Below are 5864 nucleotides of genomic sequence, written 5' to 3'. Positions count from 1 at the left end.
GGACCCAGGCGCGCACTAGGGGTGGGGTGTGCTTATCACCGGAAGGGGCGGAGCAAAGCTGTCCTCTGGCGCCGAAGGGGCCGCGGCGGGCTCGGTCCAGCGTGGGCCCTTGGCCTGGGGTCAGCCTTGGAGCGCCCCGGCGCGAGGCCGCGGCTGCAGCCCTGGCAGCTTGTCCAGGGGCGTTTTCCCAGTCCCCATCCTTGCCTTCCCCTTCCTGCCTTCTCTGCCCTGCCAGCTGCTGTTCTTGCCTGCCTCACTCTGCTTGCAGGAGCTTGGCCTGAGGCGGTACAGAATTCCAGAGAGAACCCAGTCATGGAGCAGGCCAGGCTGTGGAAGTTGGTGGAGAGACCTTGGCCAAGTCACTAAGTGGCCACAGGGCCATAGCCATTCCAGTTTAGAGCTGACCTCTGTCTTTCTGTAATTTTCTACCTGTAGTCAACAAGTGTTTACGTGAGTGTCTGCTAGCCAGGTTACTGAGCTGGGCATGAGTGTGTAGCAGCAGGCAGGCATAGTGCCCACCCCTGGAGAACCCAGTATGTGGGTCAGAGATGGCAGGGCGGTGTTTGTCAGCAGAGAACCACCGCATAGTCAAATGTCGCAGGCTGCTTGGGGAAGAGGAAGTTGCTACAGGAGTGTTAACGAGGAGACATGGACTGGGGTGGGAGATGGGAAATGGCTTCCCAGACCTGACATCCCAGGCAAGGCTCAATGCTGAGTCCGAATTGGTCTGGGGATGCGAGGGAAAAAAGCCATGCAGCTGGGCTGACTGCTGAGGAGTGACCAGAAATGAATGAGCTGAGTTTCCTCATGTTGGAATGTGAGGGATAGCTGTCCCTCCCTTCTCCCCCAGCCCACTCTTTCTCCCTCTCTTATCCGTCTTCCCCTGCTTGAGCCAGGGACAGGCAGCTGACAGATCCGTAAGTGCCAAGTGGTGGTGTTGGAAGCATTGCATTCTGGGTGAGGACCAGCTATGCCATCACCACACTCATTCTCTGGCTCACACTCGCGTGGACACTTCAGGAACTGTCCTGGCTGGCTCTAGGCACAGAGGAACTGGGAACCTTTTCCCTGCTGGTCCTCAGTGTCCGAGGGCTGGGTGATTCACATCCTTCACTCACACACATGGCTCCCTCTGGCTCAGCTCTGCTGCTTGTCCTGCTGCTTGTCCTGGGTCCGGAAAGGCCGGACCCTGGATTGGATTATTGGGCTGACTGAGGCTTAGAAGCAGGGTTGGAAAGGCCCAGGTAGGCTTGCCTTGGTGGAGATCCTCTTCAGACTTTGGATTTTTGCAGTTTTTTTAGGGCTGGTCTAGGGGGGCGCACAGGGTCTGTAGGCTTTTGGGGTGGTGAATCAAGCTGGAGAGAAGGGAGCTCTAGAACTCAACTTCCTAGCAGGCCAAGTTATATGTGTTGGGGTGTGTGTGTGGGGGAGGACAGTGCGATGGCTCAATTCACTAATCCCCCCCCGCCCCATCCCGTATAAGTGCTAGTTTGTGTTCTGGCTGCTACACTTCCTATCCAGCTCCCTGCTTTGTGGCCTGGGAAAGCAGTTGAGGATGGTCCAAAGCATGGGACTCTGCATCCATGTGGGAGACCTGGAAGAAGGTCCTGGTTCCTGGCTGTGGATTGGCTCAGCACTGGCTGTTGTGACCACTTGGGGAGTGAACCAATAGATGAAAGATCCTTGTCTCTCCTTCTCTCTGTAAATCTCCCTTTCTGATAAGAATAAAATAGAGCTTAAAAAAAAAAAGTCATGTGTGGTAACTTGTTATGGCTGGGCAAGAATGAGGGGGATAAGCCTGGATGGTGGGGGAAGTGATTGGGAAAGGGAGGAACCTAGACATTCCCCACCGCCCACCCGGAGGATTAAGAGCCCTGCAACTGTCTGAGGAGGAAATAGCAAAAGGCACCAGACATTTCCTCAGGAAAGCAATCATCCTCAGAGTTGTTGACGTCTCTCAGAGCTGGGGATGAGACGATGGGATAGGAGGAAAGGCCACAGCCTTGAGTGGGATTCAGGCTGTTTGTGTCCAGGGCCTTAGCTGTAGTGTTGTTCTGTCTCACACACACACACTGTCCTCTTGCCCTGGAAAGCCATGCCAAACTGTAGACAGAACAGCCAGGGGCCTAGTGCAATAGCCTAGTGACTAAATCCTCACTTTGCATGTGCTGGGATCCCATATGGGCACTGGTTCATGTCCCAGCTGCTCCATTTCCCTTCCAGCTCCCTGCTTATGGCCTAGGAAAGCAGTCAAGGATGACCCAAAGTCTTGGGATCCTGCACCTGCAACAGAGACCTGGAAGAAGTTTCTGGCTCCTAGCTTCAGGTGGGCTCAGCTCCAGCCATTGCAACCACTTGAGGAGTGAACCGTGGGTGGAATATCTTTCTCTCTGTCTCTTCTCTCTGTAAATCTGACTTTCCAATGAAAATAAATAAATCTTTTAAAAGAAAAAAGAAAAGAAAAATAAGAGCAGCCAAAGGCTCTGGCCCAGTCAAGCACTGTCCTAGAGGAATACCTGGGGCCCAGGCTCATCTGCACACCCAGGTACTCACTTAGGACACTCACACAGGACACAGGGCTGTGAACATTACCCAGGCACATGTGCACAGACTGCCTTGGAATCCACACAATCTGCGGTGCACTGACAGCACACAGGGACTTACAGTCTCCACAGGGGCACAGCCGCTGGGCACATGTACAATGTCAGGTACATATTCACACCCCAGTGTTCACTTCTCAGTTACTTCCTGAGACCTATGTGCTGGTCTCCTTACCATTGAACTCCTTACCATCTACCTGTCTCAGCAACTGAATCAGTGCACTAAGAAAGGGACGGGTGGGGAAAGGGTTGGCACAGAGGTCAGACAGAGATGAACGAAGGGGCAGAATCCCTGGGAACAACAGGTGTGTGTGGGTGTTCAGGAGACCTGCATAAGATGTGTGTGTGAAGGATGGAGACTGTGTGAGGTGAATGGGGAAGAGTGAGTTGGAGCTTTTCCGTGGGGGTGGTGGGGGGGTCCTGTGAATGTGTGTGTGTGAATCTGCCTGTCTCCCATTTTCTATGTGTTAACAATTTCCTCCATTCTGATATGTAATAGACATTTGAGTTCTTTTCATCCCTTCTGGTGTATAATAAAGAATTTGACTTTTTTTGTTGTTGTTGGTTTCTGAAAAAAACTTTTTAAATGTTTGGAAATTTCCAAGCATAGGTGGTTCCTGACTTTTGAGAGCATCCCATTCAGGATGACTCAAAGTTGACTTTATGATGATGTGAAAGCAATACATGTGGCACAATAGGTTAAGCTACCACCTCAGTTGCAACATTCCATATGAGCACTGATTTAAGCCTTTGCTATTCTGCTTCCACTCCAGTTCCCTATTAATACACCTTGGCAAGAAGTGGAAGATGTGTTTTTGCCACTCATGTGGGAGACCTAGATGAAGTTCAGGCTCCTGGCTTCAACCTGGTCTAGCCCTGGCTTTTGTGGCCGTTTAGGGAGTGAACCAGCAGATGGAAGATCTCTCTGTAACTTGCCTTTCAAGCCAATCAATCAAACAATCTTTAAAAACCACAGGTTCAGTAGAAACCATACTTCAAGTTAGAAGTATGTTTTCCCAGCTATCAGTCTGGTGGTCTCATGAGGGTGAACAACTGATGCTCTACAGTGTACTTGCAGATAAGCCATAATGTTTGATAGGTTAAGTATTTTCAGTTTACGATGGATTTATCCAAATACAGCACCATTATAGGTCATGGAGCATTACTCACGGGAATGTTGTTGAGTTCGTTGGATCTAATCTTGGATTAGTCTGAGAGATATGATTCAGGATGGGAGCTGGTTACCTAAATGCCACCCATGTATTTCGAAGGTTGGGACTTAGAGGGGCTGGAGATTATATTTCGATGTGGTCAACAATTTATTCATGGCTAGATAATGAAATTTCAATAAAAACCTTAGAGATCAAAGCTCATAGAAACTTCTGGTTGATGAACACATTGATGAGATGAGAAGGTGACACAATCTGGCTCCCCAGCGAGGAAGAGAGAACAGAAGTTCTGCATTTGAGACTTTTCCAGACTTCTTACATGTCTTCATTTGGCTGTTTCTGAGATATAGTGTTTATTAAAAGTTGTTAAGAGCGGCAGCATTGTTGTTTAGCAGATTAAGTACCACCTGTGACACCGGTATCATGTGTGAGAGTACCAGTTTGAGTCCAGGATGCTCCACTTCAAAGCCAGCTCACTGCTAGTGGGGCTGGGAAGGCAACAAAAGATGGTCCAAGTACTTGGGTCCTTGCTACCCATGTGGGAAACCTTCTGTTTGCTGGTTTGCCTGGCCCAACCGAGCAAACTGGCAAACAGAAGGTCTCTGTCTCTGTAACTCTACCAAATAAATAAATAAACAAAAAAATTTTTAAGAATGTAAGCATGGCATTTTACTGAATTTTATGATTCACTTCACATTATCCACACTTTCTCAACTTATAGTTGGTTGATCAGAAATATGACTGGCTTGGGGGCTACACTTTTTAAAAATTTGTTTTTAATTGGAAAGGCAGATCATATTTGGGGAGAGAAGAGACAGAAAGATATTCCTTCTGCTGGTTCATTCCCCAAATGGCCGTGATGGCCAGAGCTGAGCTGAACTGAAGCCAGGAGCTTCCTTTGGGTCTCCGATGTTGGTACAGGATCCTAAGGTTTTGGGCCATCCTCTACTCCTTTCCCAGGCCACAAGCAGGGAACTGAATGGGAGGTGGAGCAGCTGAGACACGAATTGGCATCCATACGGGATCCCGGTGCTTACATGGTGAGGATTTAGCCATTAAGTCATTGTGCGGGGCCCTACTTGTAACTGGCATCTAAAGTGGGGGGAGTAGGGGTAAGCTGTCTCACTGGGGCCTTCCCCCTAAAGCTAGGTGTGGGTTAATTCCAGGTAGTTGGTGTTGGTAACACAAAACCCTCCCTCTGTATATGTATTCCTCAGTTTCTTAATGAATGCAGTTTATGTGTGTGTGTGTGATTTATTTATTTCTAAGACAGAGACCTTGCATTTATTGGCTCACTCCCCAAATGGCTGCAATGGCCAGGACTGGACCAGGCTGAAGCCAAGAGTCAGGGGCTCTGTCTGGGTCTTGTAATATGGATGGCAGGGGTCCAAGTACTTGGGTCCAACTTCTCACTTCTTTTCTAGGTGTATTAGCAGGGAACTGGATCAGAGGTGGAGCACTTGGGATTCTCAGCTGGTACTTCATAGTAACCTACCGCCACACAATGCCATCCTTATTTTACACTTAGTAACTCTCCTCAGCAGACTCCCTGCACCCACTTCTCACTGTTGAACCTCACCTGTGAGAATTTCAGCCACCAGCAGTGGGACCAAGGGGAGAGGGCTGCAGTGTACTTATGGGGACGGTTCACAGGCAACCCCCTTGGAGCCACGTGAGCCATTGATCTCAAGGCTGAAGAGCAGAGTTTGGATTGAAAGCAGGATTGGAGATCACAGTAAGGCATGGTCTCCTTCCAGGTTTCTCTCCATCCCCAAATCTCAGTGGTTTTAAGACACTGGGGGTAGGGTAGCAGTGGGAAAGATGAAACAGCGTCAACACCCCAGATTGTCTGCAGACAATCACAGGAGCAGGGTAAGGCTGGAGATGGTCCTCTCCCAGACTCTCTAGATATCCTTAGACCTATCACAGTGTCTACACATCCACTGCTTGAGACCCACTTTTCTCCTGGACAAAGCTAGAGGGAAGGTGTCGGCATGGTGGCATACAGGCTAATCCTCTACCCACTAGTGCCAGCATCTCTCATAGGTGCTGGATTGTGTCTTAGCCACTCCACTTCTGATCCAACTCTTAGGAA

Source organism: Ochotona princeps, chromosome 14 (genome assembly GCF_030435755.1).
Source record: "Ochotona princeps isolate mOchPri1 chromosome 14, mOchPri1.hap1, whole genome shotgun sequence".
Taxonomy (NCBI): Eukaryota; Metazoa; Chordata; class Mammalia; order Lagomorpha; family Ochotonidae; genus Ochotona; species Ochotona princeps.
The sequence above is the reverse complement of the archived record's forward strand: the minus strand, read 5'-3'. Positions refer to the sequence as shown.